At 47.2% G+C, this 20,657-nt stretch overlaps 1 protein-coding gene across 2 annotated transcripts in view; it reads right to left on the bottom strand.

Moving 5' to 3' along the window:
• The window catches only part of LOC139391806 (protein CBFA2T1-like), a 171,338-nt gene extending 152,274 nt beyond the window's left edge, over positions 1-19,064 (bottom strand). Inside the window, exon 1 of one of the 2 annotated variants that reach the window (XM_071139363.1) lies at positions 18,536-19,064. The gene's annotated coding sequence lies outside the window, so the exon portion shown is untranslated. The remainder of the gene's footprint in view (positions 1-18,535) is intronic. The other variant, XM_071139362.1, reaches the window with a different exon arrangement.
• Positions 19,065-20,657: the final 1,593 nt, after the last annotated feature.

Raw genomic sequence — 20,657 nt, 5'->3', positions numbered from 1 at the left:
TAGTGAAGGTGGAGCTGCAGCAGAGAGAGAGGGGGGGACATGTTGTCCTCAGAGAGGAGCTGTGTGTAGTGAAGGTGGAGCTGCAGCAGAGAGAGAGGGGGGGACATGTTGTCCTCAGAGAGGAGCTGTGTGTAGTGAAGGTGGAGCTGCAGCAGAGAGAGGGGGGGGGGACATGTTGTCCTCAGAGAGGAGCTGTGTGTAGTGAAGGTGGAGCTGCAGCAGAGAGAGAGGGGGGGACATGTTGTCCTCAGAGAGGAGCTGTGTGTAGTGAAGGTGGAGCTGCAGCAGAGAGAGAGAGGGGGACATGTTGTCCTCAGAGAGGAGCTGTGTGTAGTGAAGGTGGAGCTGCAGCAGAGAGAGAGGGGGGGACATGTTGTCCTCAGAGAGGAGCTGTGTGTAGTGAAGGTGGAGCTGCAGCAGAGAGAGGGGGGGACACTAGCAGTGTTGTTGGACCAATCTGCAGCCCCTGGACTCACCCTCAAAGATGAGGTCAGATTCCTGCTCTACCCAGATGACCTACTGTCCCCAACAGATCAGATTACCTTGACCTACTGTCCCCAACAGATCAAGGTATACCCAGGTGGCCTACTGTCACCAACAGATCAGATGAGCTACTGTCACCAACAGATCAGATGAGCTACTGTCACCAACAGATCAGATGAGCTACTGTCACCAACAGATCAGATGACCTACTGTCCCCAACAGATCAGGGTCTACCCAGATGACCTACTGTCCCCAACAGATCAGGGTCTACCCAGATGACCTACTGTCACCAACAGATCAGGGTCTACCCAGATGACCTACTGCCACCAACAGATCAGATGACCTACTGTCACCAACAGATCAGATGACCTACTGTCCCCAACAGATCAGGGTCTACCCAGATGACCTACTGTCCCCAACAGATCAGGGTCTACCCAGATTACCTAATGTTACCAACAGATCAGGGTCTACCCAGATGACCTACTGTCCCCAACAGATCAGATGACCTACTGTCACCAACAGATCAGGGTCTACCCAGATGACCTACTGTCACCAACAGATCAGATGACCTACTGTCCCCAACAGATCAGGGTCTACCCAGATGACCTACTGTCCCCAACAGATCAGGGTCTACCCAGATGACCTACTGCCACCAACAGATCAGATGACCTACTGTCCCCAACAGATCAGATGACCTACTGTCATCAACAGATGACCTACTGTCACCAACCTTCTATAGGAATACAACATCAACTGGACAATCAACTTTCAGAAAACCAAGGTCATGATTTAGCAGAAAAAGGGAAGGAATCAGAGCAGCAGACACTCCTTCAAATGAGGAAATACCATGGTTGAACCAACTACCTGGAACTGGAAATACCATGGTTGAACATGTCCAACTACCTGGAGCAGGAAATACCATGGTTGAACATGTCCAACTACCTGGAACTGGAAATGCCATGGTTGAACCAACTACCTGGAACAGGAAATACCATGGTTGAACATGTCCAACTACCTGGAACAGGAAATACCATGGTTGAACATGACCAACTACCTGGAACAGGAAATACCATGGTTGAACATGTCCAACTACCTGGAACAGGAAATACCATGGTTGAACATGTCCAACTACCTGGAACAGGAAATACCATGGTTGTCCTGGGACTAACAACCAGTGCCTCTGGTGGATTTGATCTGGCAGTGAATGAACTAGAAAAAAAATCCTGCAAAGCATTTTACTCCATAAAATGACAATTCTCAAAATGACATATTCCAATCCAAATCTGGTGCAAAATATTCTATAGAGTCATTTTACCAAATGCACTACATGGAGGTGAGGTTTGGCATCCGACCTGTAATTACAATTATAAGCGCTGGGAGAAATACCCAACAGGAAATGTGCAAACAGAATTATCCTAAATATCCAAAAGGAAGCACCAAATAATCTCTGGAGAACTCGGATGAAACTATTAAAAACATGTGTTGGATGTATTTGATACCATTCCACTGATTCTGCTCCAGCCGTTACCACGAACCCGTCCTCCCCAATGAACGTGCCACCAGCCTCCTGTAGTGTAGACAGCCTGCTGCTGCCTGTTGCCGCTCTGAGACTAGGTTGGCCTTGATTGGCTAACTGATTTTTTTTTTTTTTTTTAAGTAAATAAAAAAAGACATGTGACTGACCAATCAGACCCAAGCCCATAGCGGGTCCAAGAGGCAAAGACATGTGACTGACCAATCAGACCCAAGCCCATAGCGGGTCCAAGAGGCAATGACATGTGACTGACCAATCAGATCCAAGCCAATAGCGGGTCCAAGAGGCAAAGACATGTGACTGACCAATCAGATCCAAGCCCATAGCGGGTCCAAGAGGCAAAGACATGTGACTGACCAATCAGACCCAAGCCCATAGCGGGTCCAAGAGGCAAAGACATGTGACTGACCAATCAGATCCAAGCCCATAGCGGGTCCAAGAGGCAAAGACATGTGACTGACCAATCAGATCCAAGCCCATAGCGGGTCCAAGAGGCAAAGTCCTTTTGATATATATGTTTTTTTATTATCCAACCACAGGAGCCTGCTCGCAATATTCAAATCACACCAGAGGGCATCATTTAGCCACAGAGGATCAATAGTTTATAAAAAAATAACTGTTGATTATGTTTGATCACAAGCGCATCCAGGGGCCTGTTGCACAAAAGTAGAATTAAGACATCCGGGATAAATGACTCAGCTGAGCTCAATGAAGCCAAAACATGTGCGTCCAGGCTTAATTGGTTGCACAAAGACCAAGCCAGGATGAGCAGACACGGATTCATTAAGCCAGGTGAAACCAATCCTGGATAGGTGCGCGCTCACGGCTCACTCAAATAGACCCCGCCACAGATCACAGATTAACTGATTTACCATGGCAACTAGAGCCGCGTACTTTTCCCCGTCGGAAGCACAAATCCTCATGGAGGCATACGAGGAGGTAAAAGATATAATTAAGAAGAAAGGCAACACCGCCACAGTGATAAAGCAAAGAGAAAAAGCGTGGCAAAGTATTGCAGACCGCCTGAATGCGTAAGTAGTGCACAATTACACACTCACCGCTCCGCTGAAACATCACAATTACAATTCAAATATTTAATTCACATCTCCAAAAATGCAGTTGTACTGTAATTATGAAACGGTTAATTTTTTTTATTGAAATGCACTGCAGATATGAGTGAAATTGTGTAAAGTAACTCCATCACACTGTATAAAGCTATGATAAAATTGTTGATATTTTTACTGAAAACAAGACAAAAATACCAAGTAATTTTTTGCAGTGTGACTCCATTAAGTGTGTGTGTGTGTGTGTGTGTGTGTGTGTAGATTAAACATGAACGGGCCAAAACGGACATGGCAGCAGGTCAAAATCAAATACAAGAACATTCTGCAGAATGGTATGGTCCCTGACTAATATTTAACAAAGCACAAGCATATATTGTACCCAGAAGGTGCCTGCTCACACATTGTCTGTACTGTTTTAGCAGTGAAAAAGAATACCCACAGACAAGGCACGGGTGGTGGGTCACCAAAGGCTGACCTTACCCCAGCAGAGGACATGGCCTTGGAGCTAAATAAAGGCCCGTCTTAGAGGGGATCCCTGGGGGGAAAGAGACGAGCATAGGTTCCTCCCAAGATGCCACCCGCTTCATTCAAGGTATGTCCTTCCATCTCTACATGGGATACAACCACATTCATATTGAATCAATTTGGACTGTCTGACTTTGGTTTACCTATTGCCTTGCAGTGTCTGGCAGCACTGTGTTCCTGTTAGAGCCACCAGCACAAGCACCAGACGATGCTGATCCAGTGAGTACTCCATCAAAGGCATACTGTAGGCCTGGCATGTCTTGTCTACTAGCTTCAATATGAATCCGATTAAATGTGATAGGGTGAAGGCCCCAGTGCAGCAGCAACAGCACATGATGGAGACGATGATGAGGAGGAGACCATCTCTCTGGATTCCAGAAGGCATGAGGTATCATGTTAAGACTGTGAAAGTACTATTTACTCTACAATGGTGAGGAGTCCTCATCAAAATCAAAAAATCTAATTTCTTTTACAGGACCCAGATGCTATACAGTGGGAAAACCAGCCTGGCAACATAGTGCGTATTAATAAAAGGACAAATTCCTGCCAAATTCCAGCTGCGCTAATTGTATTGTGTTCACAGAGCTCACAAGCTATCAGAAAGTTGTATGGCAACCACCTCCGGTGCCAAATAGAACTGGCAGACATAGACATTCAGTACAAGAAGAAAAAGATGGAAAATCTTGCACTGGAGTTCGAAATAAAAAAGAGGACAATTAGGAAACTGGACCTTGAAATAAAAAAACTTGAGAGGGAGGTGAGATATGCCTTCAATGTACACTGTATGCTAAATGTAACACAAATGTATTAATCATTATTTTTCTTTCCTCCCCCAGCTCCAAGAAGATGACACAGCTCAAAATAAAAATTAGGTATATTCTCGTAAAGTCAAGTGAGCCATGACATATGAGCTCTTATTGTGAGCACACAGGACGGTGGCATCTTTCTAAGGTTTTTTTTATTTTCCCAGCAATCAGTACAACCAAGTCATCGTTATAAGGCATCGCCCTCTTTTGCCCACCCCCCCCAGCACCAGGTGTGGCCACTAGCCTATATGAAGGCCCAAAATTGTGTGTTCCTTTCTGCTCTGACAATGGCATGCCCATTCGTGCGAGATGTGGTGGATGAAGAAGCACTTGTGCTGAGGAGAGCCTTCAGGTGAGAAAGGGTCTTCAGGGACCGGTTGGACCCACTGGCCTTCCCTGATGACCATCTATATGAAAGATACAGGTTTTCTGCAGATGGCATCAGGTATCTATGCAGACTACTGGGTCCCAGGATTAAGCACCGCACTGCACGGAGCCATGCACTGAGTGTGGAGCAAATGGTTTGTGTGGCCTTGCGCTTTTTTGCTAGTGGAGCCTTCCTGTACTCAGTGGGGGATGCAGAACAGCTGAACAAGGCCACAATTTGCCGCACAATAAGGAGTGTGTGTCTGGCTATCAAAGCATTAGCAGATGTCTTCATCTCCTTCCCTGGCCACAGAAGACTCTGTGACATCAAAGAGGAGTTCTATAGGATTGCAGGTAAGAGGATCTACAAATTACAGGACAACTGTTAACACATAGTAGGATACTCATTACTTTGTGTGACAGGTTTCCCCAATGTCATTGGTGCAGTGGACTGCACACACATAAGGATAAAAGCCCCCTCAGGTGCCCATGAGGCCGATTTTGTGAATAGGAAATCCTTTCACAGCATTAATGTTCAGGTGAACATAACTTTTTGATATTGTCCATTGACGAACACTCTGCATTGCCAGTGATGTGCATTGATTGGTGTAATATTCCTCATCTTATGATTTCAGATGGTCTGCAATGCTGACTGTGTGATCAGCAATGTTGTGGCAAAATGGCCTGGCTCAGTCCATGACTCCAGAATCTTTCGGGCCTCTGAAATCTATCAGTGCCTATCACAAGGTAAGCCACACAACCCCTATTTATAACCATCATGGCTGTGTCAAGAATATCACTGTGTTTATGAGGTAGTAATGATGAGATTTTGTGTTGACAGGTGAATTCTCTGGTGTGTTGCTGGGAGACAGGGGGTATGGCTGCCAGCCTTTTCTCCTGACACCTTTCACAGACCCCCAGGAAGCACAGCAGGCCTACAACCATGCCCATGCCAGGACCAGGGCCAGAGTTGAAATGACCTTTGGCCTCCTGAAGGCACGCTTTCACTGCCTTCACAAATTAAGGGTCAGCCCTGTTAGGGCATGTGATATTACTGTGGCTTGTGCTGTCCTTCACAATGTGGCCTGCCTGAGGAAGGAGAGGGCCCCCAGAGTGCCACCAGCCATGGACTGGGACAATCCGGCAATCTTCCCTGATGACGACAGTGGTCGGCTGCTGAGGGACCAATATGTGTTGAATTATTTTAGTTAGTATGTGTGCTTTCAATTTTGGTTAAATATGTCCTGCGGTGGCAGAGGAATTTGGGTTTTTTTGGGTTCGTTTTTTGACGAATTTGGCCTCTTATGATGTTTGTGCGGTATACTGTGTGTAATACAAGGCTGCAGGGAGGCTACTGCATCCATTCATTTGTCTGTTCAGTTGATGTGTATGGATTTGTCCTGCATTTATTTTAGTGTGCAGACATGCAGGGTGTGTTATACACATTCAAAGGTCTGTATATGTATCATTTTGTATAATATGCTTAGATTCTGTGCTTTCCATCTTGTAGAGTCACTGTGACTTCAGTTTTGAAAGGAGCTGATGGTTTACCTGCTTTGTTTTGTCCTTATTCAATAAAGGAACATAATGTTACACATTGTGTTTTTATATTCATATGGAATGTGTATTTGTTTATATGACAGAGTACTAGGGCCACACTGAAGAAAAAGGATAAAGTCATAAATTTATGAGGCTGGTTCTTTCTGCAGAAAAGCTACATATTGTTTTTACAGTTTTGATACTTATGACAATGTGATACTTAATATTCTGGCACATCAGCATGTCTTTGTTTATGAAACCATACTGAAGTACAATTTCACGAAATGCCCCACATCTGTCATTTTAACAACTGTCCTCCTTTAAAACAACTGGTTACAATATTATGACTTGTGTTTTTTTCCCCTCTGTGGCCCTAATATTCTAGCATTTTATATATAGCCTTATAGTCTATGGGAAACTGTAAATTATCTAATGATAGCAACATCATCTAAAAATCATTTTTTATCCAAAATCATTGAAATTAATGATCACAAACGTTTAAATAACAGTGGGTCTAGTTATATGTGATAACAATGTATAGTGAGCAGTGAAATAACTATTGGTTTCCATTTGTGGTGACTGCTGACTGACATTAGGGATGAGATTAAATAGATCCTGGAATTTAGCCTGGTCTGGAGCAGGCTAGCTCCACAGAATAAATCTCCATGGTAATTTATACCATAACATATCCTCCTGCCCCCTATCCATCTTTAGTGCAACCGGATTACGGATCAATTGAGCCAGGATCACCAAGATATCCTGGCTTAATCCCTTATCCTAGTTTTGTGCAACAGGCCCCAGGTATCGACTAAAATGAAGGAAACACCCTTGTTTACTCTAGTATTTTCTTCATACTGGCAGTTACCGCTACGCCTACGCTACAACATTTAAAACTCCCCGGGGCCTGGGACTTCTGAATCTGTTCAGTTCAATCCAAAAGAGCCCTGTTGTTATAATAATAATAATAATAATAATAATAATAATAATAATCTGATCGCTGACACTTTGGATATTTGTTTTGTTGATTTCTTTCTTGAATTTTATTATCTATTATTTATTTATGTTTTTATTTCCAACATTTCTCTGTTTAATAGAACCAATGCTTTTATTGTATGTCAAATGTGCCTATTTGATTGTGGTATATATATTAATAAAATAATTACAATAAATGTAAATACAAATTTGTATAATGTAGAGATATTTGTCATTGTAATACTGCATATTTCCACTAAAGATGTAAAATAAGCCAGAGGACTGATGAGAAAGGTGCCGGTGAACTTGGTTGGTTTACAAAAAGGTGTCAAAATCAGGTGTCCCAAATGGCACTATTTTCCCTATTTAGTGCACTACTTCTCACCAGGGCCCCATACGACTCCGGTCAAAAGCAGTGGCCATTATATGGAATAGGGGGCCATTTGGAATGCAGGGTGTGACATCATCAATGAGGGTGGGCAGGATCCAGATAACACACCTGGTTGTGGTCCAACAACAGAACAATCAGCGCTGTAGTTATTCCAGCGCTTGGCTCTTCCATACTCTATTGGTGGAGCAGGAAAAATGGTCTTGGGCTGTTTCTCCTATCTATACAACTGTACACCATTCTGTCTCCTATCTAAACAACTGTACACCATTCTGTCTCCTATCTATACAACTGTACACCATTCTGTCTCCTATCTAAACAACTGTACACCATTCTGTCTCCTATCTATACAACTGTACACCATTCTGTCTCCTATCTATCCAACTGTACACCATTCTGTCTCCTATCTATCCAACAGTACACCATTCTGTCTCCTATCTATCCAACAGTACACCACCCTGTCCCCTATCTATCCAACAGTACAACATTCTGTCTCCTATCTATCCAACAGTAAACCACCCTGTCCCCTATCTATCCAATAGTACACCATTCTGTCTCCTATCTATCCAACAGTACACCACTCTGTCTCCTATCTATCCAACTGTACACCACTCTGTCTCCTATCTATCCAACAGTACACCACCCTGTCCCCTATCTATCCAACAGTACACCACCCTGTCCCCTATCTATCCAACAGTACACCATTCTGTCTCCTATCTATCCAACAGTACACCACTCCACTAAATGTGACTCCACAACAGAACAGAACAGGTGTGAGGCAAGTGGACAGCCTGGTGGCTGGGGAGATGGTCCCTAACAGACAGACAGCTACAACCTGCAGACATACAGAGCCAAAGTCCAGCCAGAATCACAGCAGGCCAGACAGACCAGCCAGTAAGTCCAGCCTGCCAGAATCACAGCAGGCCAAACAGACCAGCCAGTAAGGCAAGCCAGACCAGCCATTAAGTCCAGCCAGCCAGACCAGCCAGTAAGTCCAGCCAGCCAGACCTGCCAGTAAGTCCAGCCAGACCAGCCAGTAAGTCCAGCCAGCCAAATCAGTCAGCAAGTCTAGCCAGCCAGCCAATAAGTCCAGCCAGCCAGACCAGCCGGACCAGCCATTAAGTCCAGCCAGCCATATCAGTCAGCAAGTCTAGCCAGCCAGCCAGTCATATCAGCCAGCCAGACCAACCGGTAAGTCCAACCAGTCAGCCAGTAAGTCCAGCCAGCCAGTAAGTCCAGCCAGCCAGTAAGTCCAGCCAGCCAGTAAGTCCAGCCAAACCAGCCAGTAAGTGCAGCCAGCCGGACCAGCCAGTAAGTCCAGCCAGCCAATCCAGTCAGCAAGTCCAACCAGCCTGTAAATCCAGCCAGCCAGTAAGTCCAGCCAGCCATTAAGTCCAGCCAAACCAGGCAGTAAGTGCAGCCAGCCGGACCAGCCAGTAAGTCCAGCCAGCCAATCCAGTCAGCAAGTCTAGCCAGTCAGCCATTAAGTCCAGACCAGTCAGCCAGACCAGCCAGCGAGTCTCGGTCTAATTCTGCTCTGCATGCATTATTTGGTGTTTTAAGTTGCACACAGAGGATATTTCTGCAGAATTCTGCATGCAGAGTCTCAATTTGGTGTTTGTCCCATTTTGTGAATTGTTGGTTGGTGAGCAGACCCCAGACCTCACAACCATAAAGGGCAATGGGTTCTATAACTGATTCAAGTATTTTTAGTCAGATCCTAATTGGTATGTCGAATTAGGATTTATGTTCCTTTTGAGGACATAGAATGCCCTTCTTGCCTTGTCTCTCAGATCGTTCACAGCTTTGTGGAAGTTACCTGTGGTGCTGATGTTTAGGCCAATGTACAGTGGGGCAAAAAAGTATTTAGTCAGCCACCAATTGTGCAAGTTCTCCCACTTAAAAAGATGAGAGAGGCCTGTAATGTTCATCATAGGTACACTTCAACTATGACAGACAAAATGAGGGGGAAAAAATCCAGAAAATCACATTGTAGGATTTTAATGCATTTATTTGCAAATTATGGTGGAAAATAAGTATTTGGTCACCTACAAACAAGCAAGATTTATGTGTGCTCTAGAGCAACGGTGTCTAGATGGACTTTATATTTGTGGTCCTGGCAACTGGACCTTTTTTGAACACCATTATTTTTTGGTCTTACTGAGATTTACTGTCAGGGCCCAGGTCTGTCAGGGCCCAGGTCTGTCAGGGCCCAGGTCTGTCAGGGCCCAGGTCAGGCTGAATCTGTGCATGAGATCTAGGTGCTGCTGTAGGCCCTCCTTGGTTGGTGACAGAAGCACCAGATCATCAGCAAACAGTAAACATTTGACTTCAGATTCTAGCAGGGTGAGGCCAGGTGCTGCAGACTTTTCTAGTGCCCATGCCAATTCATTGATATATATGTTGAAGAGGGTGGGGCTTAAGCTGCATCCCTGTCTCACCCAACAACCCTGTGGGAAGAAATGTGTGTTTTTTTGCCAATTTTAACCGCACACTTGTTGTTTGTGTACTTGGATTTTATAATGTCGTATGTTTTACCCCCAACACCACTTTCCATCAATTTGGATAGCAGACCCTCATGCCAAATTGAGTCAAAGGCTTTTTTGAAATCAACAAAGCATGAGAAGAAGGTTTGTTTGTTTGTCTATCAGGGTGTGCAGGGTGAACACGGGTCTGTCGTACGATAATTTGGTAAAAAGCCAATTTGACATTTGCTCAGTTCATTGTTTTCATTGAGGAAATGTACAAGTATGCTATTAATAATAGTGCAGGATTTTCCCAAGGTTGCTGTTGACGCATATCCCACAGTAGTTATTGGGGTCAAATGTGTCTCCACTTTTGTGGATTGGGGTGATCAGTCCATGGTTCCAAATATTGGGAAAGATGCCAGAGCTGAGGATGATGTTAAAGAGTTTTAGTACATACAGCCCATTGGAATTTGTTGTCTGTATATTTGATCATTTCATTGAGGATACCATCAACACCACAGGCCTTGTTGGGTTGGAGGGTTTTTATTTTGTCCTGTAGTTCATTCAAGGTAATTAGAAAATCCAGTGGGTTCTGGTAGCCTTTAATATTTGATCCTAAGATTTGTATTTGATCATGTATATGTTTTTGCTGTTTGTTCTTTGTTGTAGAGGCAAAAAGATTGGAGAAGTGGTTTACCCATACATCTCCATTTTGGATAGATAACTCTTCGTGTTGTTGTTTGTTTCACGTTTTGCAATTATACCAGAAGTGGTTTGATTGTATTGATTCTTCAATTACATTGAGCTGATTTCTGAAGTGCTGTTTCCGTAGTGTATTTTTCCGTAGTGTATTTCTGTATTGTTTTAGTGATTCACCATAGTGAAGGTGTAGACTCAGGTTTTCTGGGTCTCAATGTTTTTGGCTGGACAGATTTCTCAATTTCTTTCTCAGGTTTTTGCATTCTTCATCAAACCATTTGTCATTGTTGTTCATTTTCTTCAGTTTTCTGCTTGATATTTTTAGATTTGATGGGGAACCTGATCAAATATACTGTTAAGATTTTATACCTTCACTATTATTACAGTGTAATGTTTTGTCCAGGAAGTTGTCTAAAAGGGATTGAATGTGTTGTTGCCTAATTGTTTTTTGGTAGGTTTCCACAATACTTTCCTTCCATCTATTACATTTCTTAATGTTACTCAGTTCCTTTGGCTTTGATGCCTCATGATTGAGTATTGCTCTGTTCAAGTAGACTGTGATTTTGCTGTGATCTGATAGGGGTGTCAGTGGGCTCACTGTGAACGCTCTGAGAGACTCTGGGTTGAGGTCAGTGATAAAGTAGTCTACAGTACTACTGCCAAGAGATGAGCTATAGGTGTATCTACCATAGGAGTCCCCTCGAAGCCTACCGTTGTGACCCGTTTTTGTTGGTTATGTTGTCGTAGTTGTGCCTAGGGGGGCATATGGGGGAGGGAATGCTGTCACCTCCAGGTAGGTGTTTGTCACCCTGTGTGCTGAGGGTGTCAGGTTATTCTCCTGTTCTGGCATTTAGGTCACCACAGACTAGTACATATCCCTGGGCTTGGAAATGATTGATTTCCCCCTCCAGGATGGAGAAGCTGTCTTCATTAAAGTATGGAGATTATAATGGGGGGATATACTGTAGCACACAGGAGGACATTTTTCATTTCCTTTTGAATTTCTAGCCAGATGTAAAATGTTCCTGTTTTGATTAATTTAATGGAGTGAGTTAGATCTGCTCTATACCAAATTAGCATACCCACTGAGTCCCTTCCCTGTTTCACACCTGTTAGTGTGGTGGATGGGACTACCAGCTCTCTGTAACCTAGAGGACAACCAGTGGGTCCGTGTCCTCTATAACATGTTTCTTGTAGGATGACAATGTCTGTATTCACGATTTATTTGATGAAGTCCAGGTTCCTGCTCTTTAGGCCAAAGACAGATGACCTCAGGCCTTGGATATTCCAGGATGAGATACATGTCATTCTCACTGTTTCTATGTTTTTCTCTTCAAACACATGCTGAGTGGTAATTAAAAAGCCAGTTTCAAGTTGTGTGTCTAGCCTACAGTCCGACCAGTCAGAACAATCAAATGATGAACATTTATTGATTTCCTCATAGCAATAAGTATTATCACAGCTAGCTAAAAGTATTAGGGAGCAGTAAACAAAATGTTGCCGTAGCTTTGTGGTAGTTCAACTAGTAATTTAACTACATGTCTCAGCCTCCAGTATTTATGCTGCAGTAGTTTGTGTCGGGGGCTGGGGTCAGTTTGTCATATCTGGAGTACTTCTCCTGTCCTGTTCGGTGTACTGTGTGATTTTAAGTGTGCTCTCTCTAATTCTCTCTTTCTCTCTTTCTTTCTCTCTCTCGGAGGACCTGAGTCCTAGGACCATGTCTCAGGACTACCTGACATGATGACTCCTTGCTGTCCCCAGTCCACCTGGCCGTGCTGCTGCTCCAGTTTCAACTGTTCTGCCTTATTATTATTGGACCATGCTGGTCATTTATGAACATTTGAACATCTTGGCCATGTTCTGTTATAATCTCCACACGGCACAGCCAGAAGAGGACTGGCCACCCCACATAGCCTGGTTCCTCTCTAGGTTTCTTCCTAGGCTTTGGCCTTTCTAGGGAGTTTTTCCTAGCCACCGTGCTTCTACACCTGCATTGCCCCAGTAGACTAGACCCCATCACCCCAGCAGCCTAGACCCCATCACCCAAGCAGACTAGACCCCATCACCCCAGCAGCCTAGACCCCATCACCCCAGCAGACTAGACCCCATCACCCCAGCAGCCTAGACCCCATCACCCCAGCAGCCTAGACCCCATCACCCCAACAGACTAGACCCCATCACCCCAGCAGCCTAGACCCCATCACCCCAGCAGCCTAGACCCCATCACCCCAGCAGCCTAGACCCCATCACCCCAGCAGCCTAGACCCCATCACCCCAACAGACTAGACCCCATCACCCCAGCAGCCTAGACCCCATCACCCCAGCAGCCTAGACCCCATCACCCCAGCAGCCTAGACCCCATCACCCCAGCAGCCTAGACCCCATCACCCCAGCAGCCTAGACCCCATCACCCCAGTAGACTAGACCCCATCACCCCAGCAGCCTAGACCCCATCACCCCAGCAGCCTAGACCCCATCACCCAAGCAGACTAGACCCCATCACCCCAACAGCCTAGACCCCATCACCCCAGTAGACTAGACCCCAGTAGACTAGACCCCATCACCCCAGCAGCCTAGACCCCATCACCCAAGCAGACTAGACCCCATCACCCCAGCAGCCTAGACCCCATCACCCCAGCAGCCTAGACCCCATCATCCCAGCAGACTAGACCCCATCACCTCAACAGAATAGACCCCATCACCCCAACAGACTAGACCCCATCACCCCAGCAGCCTAGACCCCATCACCCCAGCAGCCTAGACCCCATCACCACAGCAGACTAGACCCCATCACCCCAGCAGCCTAGACCCCATCACCCCAACAGACTAGACCCCATCACCCCAGCAGACTAGACCCCATCACCCCAGCAGCCTAGACCCCATCACCCAAGCAGCCTAGACCCCATCACCCCAGCAGCCTAGAACCCATCAACCCAACAGACTAGACCCCATCACCCCAGCAGCCTAGACCCCATCACCCCAGCAGCCTAGACCCCATCACCCCAGCAGCCTAGACTACATCACCCCAGCAGCCTAGACCACATCACCCCAGCAGCCTAGACCCCATCACCCCAGTAGACTAGACCCATCACCCCAGCAGCCTAGACCCCATCACCCCAGCAGCCTAGACCCCATCACCCCAGCAGCATAGACCCCATCACCCCAGCAGCCTAGACCCCATCACCCCAGCAGCCTAGACCCCATCACCCCAGCAGCCTAGACCCCATCACCCCAGTAGACTAGAACCCATCACCCCAGCAGCCTAGACCCCATCCTCCCAGCAGCCTAGACCCCATCACCCAAGCAGACTAGACCCCATCACCCCAACAGCCTAGACCCCATCACCCCAGTAGACTAGACCCCAGTAGACTAGACCCCTTCACCCCAGCAGCCTAGACCCCATTACCCAAGCAGACTAGACCCCATCACCCCAGCAGCCTAGACCCCATCACCCCAGCAGCCTAGACCCCATCATCCCAGCAGACTAGACCCCATCACCCCAACAGACTAGACCCCATCACCCCAACAGACTAGACCCCATCACCCCAGCAGCCTAGACCCCATCACCCCAGCAGCCTAGACCCCATCACCCCAGCAGACTAGACCCCATCACCCCAGCAGCCTAGACCCCATCACCCCAGCAGCCTAGACCCCATCACCCCAACAGACTAGACCCCATCACCCCAGCAGCCTAGACCCCATCACCCCAGCAGCCTAGACCCCATCACCCAAGCAGACTAGACCCCATCATCCCAGCAGACTAGACCCCATCACCCCAGCAGCCTAGACCCCATCACCCCAGCAGCCTAGACCCCATCACCCCAACAGACTAGACACCATCACCCCAGCAGCCTAGACCCCATCACCACAGCAGCCTAGACCCCATCACCCCAGCAGCCTACACCCCATCACCCCAGCAGCCTAGACCACATCACCCCAGCAGCCTAGACCCCATCACCACAGCAGCCTAGACCCCATCACCCCAGCAGCCTACACCCCATCACCCCAGCAGCCTAGACCCCATCACCCCAGCAGCCTAGACCCCATCACCCCAGCAGCCTAGACCCCATCACCCCAGCAGCCTAGACCCCATCACCCCAGCAGCCTAGACCCCATCACCCCAGTAGACTAGAACCCATCACCCCAGCAGCCTAGACCCCATCACCCCAGCAGCCTAGACCCCATCACCCAAGCAGACTAGACCCCATCACCCCAACAGCCTAGACCCCATCACCCCAGTAGACTAGACCCCAGTAGACTAGACCCCATCACCCCAGCAGCCTAGACCCCATCACCCAAGCAGACTAGACCCCATCACCCCAGCAGCCTAGACCCCATCACCCCAGCAGCCTAGACCCCATCATCCCAGCAGACTAGACCCCATCACCCCAACAGACTAGACCCCATCACCCCAACAGACTAGACCCCATCACCCCAGCAGCCTAGACCCCATCACCCCAGCAGCCTAGACCCCATCAACCCCAGCAGACTAGACCCCATCACCCCAGCAGCCTAGACCCCATCACCCCAGCAGCCTAGACCCCATCACCCCAACAGACTAGACCCCATCACCCCAGCAGCCTAGATCCCATCACCCCAGCAGCCTAGACCCCATCACCCAAGCAGACTAGACCCCATCACCCCAGCAGACTAGACCCCATCACCCCAGCAGCCTAGACCCCATCAACCCAGCAGCCTAGACCCCATCACCCCAACAGACTAGACCCCATCACCCCAGCAGCCTAGACCCCATCACCCCAGCAGCCTAGACCCCATCACCCCAGCAGCCTAGACCCGATCACCCCAGCAGCCTAGACCACATCACGCCAGCAGCCTAGACCCCATCACCCCAGTAGACTAGACCCCATCACCCCTGCAGCCTAGACCCCATCACCCCAGCAGCCTAGACCCCATCACCCCAGTAGACTAGACCCCATCACCCCAGTAGACTAGACCCATCACCCCAGCAGCCTAGACCCCATCACCCCAGCAGCCTAGACCCCATCACCCCAGCAGCCTAGACCCCATCACCCCAGCAGCCTAGACCCCATCACCCCAGTAGACTAGACCCCATCACCCCAGCAGCCTAGACCCCATCAACCCAGCAGCCTAGACCCCATCACCCAAGCAGACTAGACCCCATCACCCCAACAGCCTAGACCCCATCACCCCAGTAGACTAGACCCCAGTAGACTAGACCCCATCACCCCAGCAGCCTAGACCCCATCACCCAAGCAGACTAGACCCCATCACCCCAGCAGCCTAGACCCCATCACCCCAACAGACTAGACCCCATCACCCCAGCAGCCTAGACCCCATCACCCCAGCAGCCTAGACCCCATCACCCCAGCAGCCTAGACCCCATCACCCCAGCAGCCTAGACCCCATCACCCCAGCAGCCTAGACCCCATCACCCCAGCAGCCTAGACCCCATCACCCCAGCAGCCTAGACCCCATCACCCCAGTAGACTAGACCCCACCCCCCCAGTAGACTAGACCCATCACCCCAGCAGCCTAGACCCCATCACCCCAGCAGCCTAGACCCCATCACCCCAGCAGCCTAGACCCCATCACCCCAGCAGCCTAGACCCCATCACCCCAGCAGCCTAGACCCCATCACCCCAGTAGACTAGACCCCACCCCCCCAGTAGACTAGACCCATCACCCCAGCAGCCTAGACCCCATCACCCCAGCAGCCTAGACCCATCACCCCAGCAGCCTAGACCCCATCACCCCAGCAGCCTAGACCCCATCACCCCAGCAGCCTAGACCCCATCACCACAGCAGCTTGCCCGGTGTTTTTCTTTCTTTCCTTTCACAGGAGACATGCTGACTGCCGCGGAGACCAAGTTCCCAAAGCTATTGAGAAAATATAAACCAAACCCTTTTTAATTTCAGTGTTAAACTTTTGCCAAAACTCTAGGCTACCCCACCACTACCAATACAACCACTGCCCCCTAAAATAAATCCCATTTCAACTTCAATTTAGATTTTTTTTTGGGGGGGGGGGGGGGGTTCACGTGAGGATTTGTGGGACAAAGTCTCAGTGGGTTGAGAGTAAAAACATCAGGATGGATTGAGGAGATGTGACTGGTCCTCTGTGGGGGTTGGGCCAGGTGGTGTTCTAATGACATGCAAAGTCCCACGGATGTCAACCTTTAAAAGAAGAGCGACCAAAACTACGGAGAGCAGAAACACAGACACCACAGTGTGTTGCTAAGACCCTTGAATAAACCGGGTTCAGGGCTCCAGACTCCAGGGGATTGTCAGCTGACGTGGCAGGCCTACCACAGGACGAAGGGGTGACATTGGATGTGACAGATTGTTGTGTGTGTGTGTGTGTGTGTGTGTGTGTGTGTGTGTGTGTGTGTGTGTGTGTGTGTGTGTGTGTGTGTGTGTGTGTGTGTGTGTGTGTGTGTGTGTGTGTGTGTGTGAGTATGTGTTGGGAGAGCAGACAGGCTGGCCAGGCATGGACATTAAAGCATTCTTTCAAACTGACATGAATATTATTACTCAATTGTATATACTACATACTGACATGAATATTGTTTGTTACATTTTGTATACTACATACTGACATGAATATTGTTTGTTACATTTTGTATACTACATACTGACATGAATATTGTCATTACATTGTATATACTACATACTGACATTAATATTGTTATTACATTTTGTATACTACATATTGAGATGAATATTGTCATTACATTGGATTTACTACATACTGACATGTATATTGATATTCAACAGCATATACTAGACTCCATCACCCCAGCACACTAGACTCCATCACCCCAGCACACTAGACTCCATCACCCCAGCACACTAGACTCCATCACCCCAGCACACTAGACTCCATCACCCCAGCACACTAGACTCCATCACCCCAGCACACTAGACCAGATCACCCCGAATCACTCCGAATTTTTAAAGTTCCGGTTAAGGTTTGGGATCGACTTAAAACCAAAATATCAAAAACAACTTTTTATCCTGCTGGATTCGAACATAAAACCATGGGAACCAGAGGCAGACGCTTGAAACCCATATGCCATACACGCAAAACTGAAATGTAGTTGAAGGTGACTGTTGCCCCTAGTGGCCGATTTTCACGTCATCTCCCGATGTCCTAAGACAAGGATGGATGTTGAATACTGACTTATCACGGGTGACCTGCCTGCCCAAATCATCTTTGTATGAAACCATTACGCGCGGAAAGAACCACGTTGCATACACAGGCAATTCTTTCACCAGGGTTGTCTCTTATGACTAATGAACATGAAAAATGACAACTACAACATAATAAGCCCGCTGATTAAATCAGTGTTATATTTTTACAGGTCTGTTTCAACAGAGATTCTCTTCTCTTCCAATAATACCATATCCAGTTGCGCATGAATATAAACCGCAATTCCATAGTCTAGATCATAGATTATTTCAATTCATATAATATTCATATTTTGACAATATTTTTGACTAAGCATTTTCATAAAGAACCATTGCCCACTTCAGCAATCACCTTTGTTGTATCCGATACATTTCACCACGGCTATAACGCAACAGGGCTACAGCAAGTCTCACCAGATGATCTAGCGTATATTTACTTCTCTCCACAACCAAATATACACAGCAACATAAAGGACAAGCAAAGAAGAGAGTGAATGCATGAATAAATAAATGGCACTTACACTGAAAAGATGCACAATTCCCACCATGCGTTACGATGGTGTGAGGGCAAAATGTATTTCCAGTCAGCCTCTGACTCCAATCAATGTTAGAATGACGAATGTTTATCAGTTCAGTCAATAAAAATACGGCTGAAGAAGTCAGAACGGTCCGTCAGAAACCCAGAACACATGAGCAGCACAGCAGGGTGGCAAGGATTCTTCATTCAGCAGACAACATTCTGGATGGAACGGAGCTGATGTTCAAGGCGTTCGAGTCGAGCTAGAGAGAAAACACGGAGATGATGCGACGCTATCAAATAGGCTACCTCTTCTGTTCTGCTTGCCCTCGTTGACACCCTTTTTATCTTCCAAAATGACTGTTGAAATTAACTGAATTTATCTTATAGATATATAGGCTAGTCTAGGTTAGAGAGGAGATGAATAACCACGCATTCGGACTTGCACATTTGGCGCGCCTGCCGGTTGTGTGTCGGTTGCCGTTAGAACGAGGAATAGAATAGTGATGCTTCCTCCTGCAGTTGGGTTCGGTCGGTCGGCGGCGCTCCGGGACCCAGGTGGAGGGAGTCGGTGTGGGCGGGCTCCCAGCGGTGGGAGGAGGAGGAGGTGTGACAGGCCGACTGAGCAAGCAGCTCCAACAGGCTGTGGCTTCTGTGTCCCAAAACAGGTTGTAGAGGTCAAGTAGAAGTGTATAATAGACTAGAATGGTGTGTTATAGACAAAAAGTCACCTGGGTTATTTGTATTGCCCCACTCATTTAGAGCAACTTCTGAAATGTGCCTCTGTAGGTGACTGAATGTGCACGGACACTCTCTGTTTCTCACTCTTGCTCTCATCTCTCTCTCACCCTCTAAAACTCTATTCAATTTCAATTCAAGGGGATTTATTGACATGGGAAACACATGTTAACGTTGCCAAAGCAAGTGAAATTAATAATGAACAAAAGTGAAATAAACAATAAAAATTAACATTAAACATTACATTCACAGAAGTTCCATAAGAATAAAGACATTTCAAATGTCATGTTATGTGCAAATAGGTACAAAAGGGGAAAAATAAACATAAATATGGGTTTTTATTTACAATGGTGTTTGTTCTTCACTGGTTGACCTTTTCTTGTGGCAACAGGTCACAAATATTGCTGCTGTGATGGCACACTGAGGTATTTCACCCATATCTACTGTTTATCAGGATTTTATTTTCGAATTCTTTGTAGATCTGTGTAATCTGAGGGAAATATGTGTCTCTAATATGGTCAAACATTGGGCAGGAGGTTAGGAAGTGCAGCTCAGTTTCCACCTCATTTTGTGGTCAGTGTGCACATATCCTGTCTTCTCTTGAGAGCCAGGTCTGCTTACGGCGGCCTTTCTCAATAGCAAGGCTATGCTCACTGAGTCTGTACATAATCTGTACCCTCTCTCTCTCTAAACTCACGCAGGTTACCCTGCAGTAACCCAAGAAACTTTCCCCACCATATGGAAGTCAATCCACCAGCTGAGCCAGGCAGAGTAGAGTAGAGCTGAGCCAATCAGAATAGAGTAGAGCTGAGCCAATCAGAGTAGAGTAGAGCTGAGCCAATCAGTGTAGAGTAAAGCTGAGCCAGGCAGAGCAGAGTAGAGCAGAGCCAATCAGAGTAGAGTAGAGCTGAGCCAATCAGAGTAGAGTAGAGCTATGCCAATCAGAGTAGAGTAGAGCTGAGCCAATCAGAGTAGAGTAAAGCCAATCAGAGTAGAGTAGAGATGAGCCAATTAAAGTATAGTAGAGCTGAGCCAATCAGGGTAGAGTAGAGCTGAGCCAGGCAGAGCAGAGTAGAGCAGAGACAATCAGAGTAGAGTAGAGCTGAGCCAGGCAGAGCAGAGTAGAGCAGAGACAATCAGAGTAGAGTAGAGCTGAGCCAGGCAGAGTAGAGTAGAGTAGAGTAGAGCTGAGACAGGCAGAGTAGAGTAGAGTAGAGTAGAGCTGAGCCAGGCAGAGTAGAGTAGAGTAGAGCTGAGACAGGAAGAGTAGAGTAGAGTAGAGTAGAGCTGAGCCAGGCAGAGCAGAGTAGAGTATAGTAGAGTAGAGTAGAGTAGAGTAGAGTAGAGCTGAGACAGGCAGAGTAGAGTAGAGTAGAGTAGAGCTGAGC

This window comes from Oncorhynchus clarkii, chromosome 32, assembly GCF_045791955.1.
Source record: "Oncorhynchus clarkii lewisi isolate Uvic-CL-2024 chromosome 32, UVic_Ocla_1.0, whole genome shotgun sequence".
Classification (NCBI taxonomy): Eukaryota; Metazoa; Chordata; class Actinopteri; order Salmoniformes; family Salmonidae; genus Oncorhynchus; species Oncorhynchus clarkii.
This window is presented reverse-complemented; position numbering and strand designations above follow the sequence as displayed.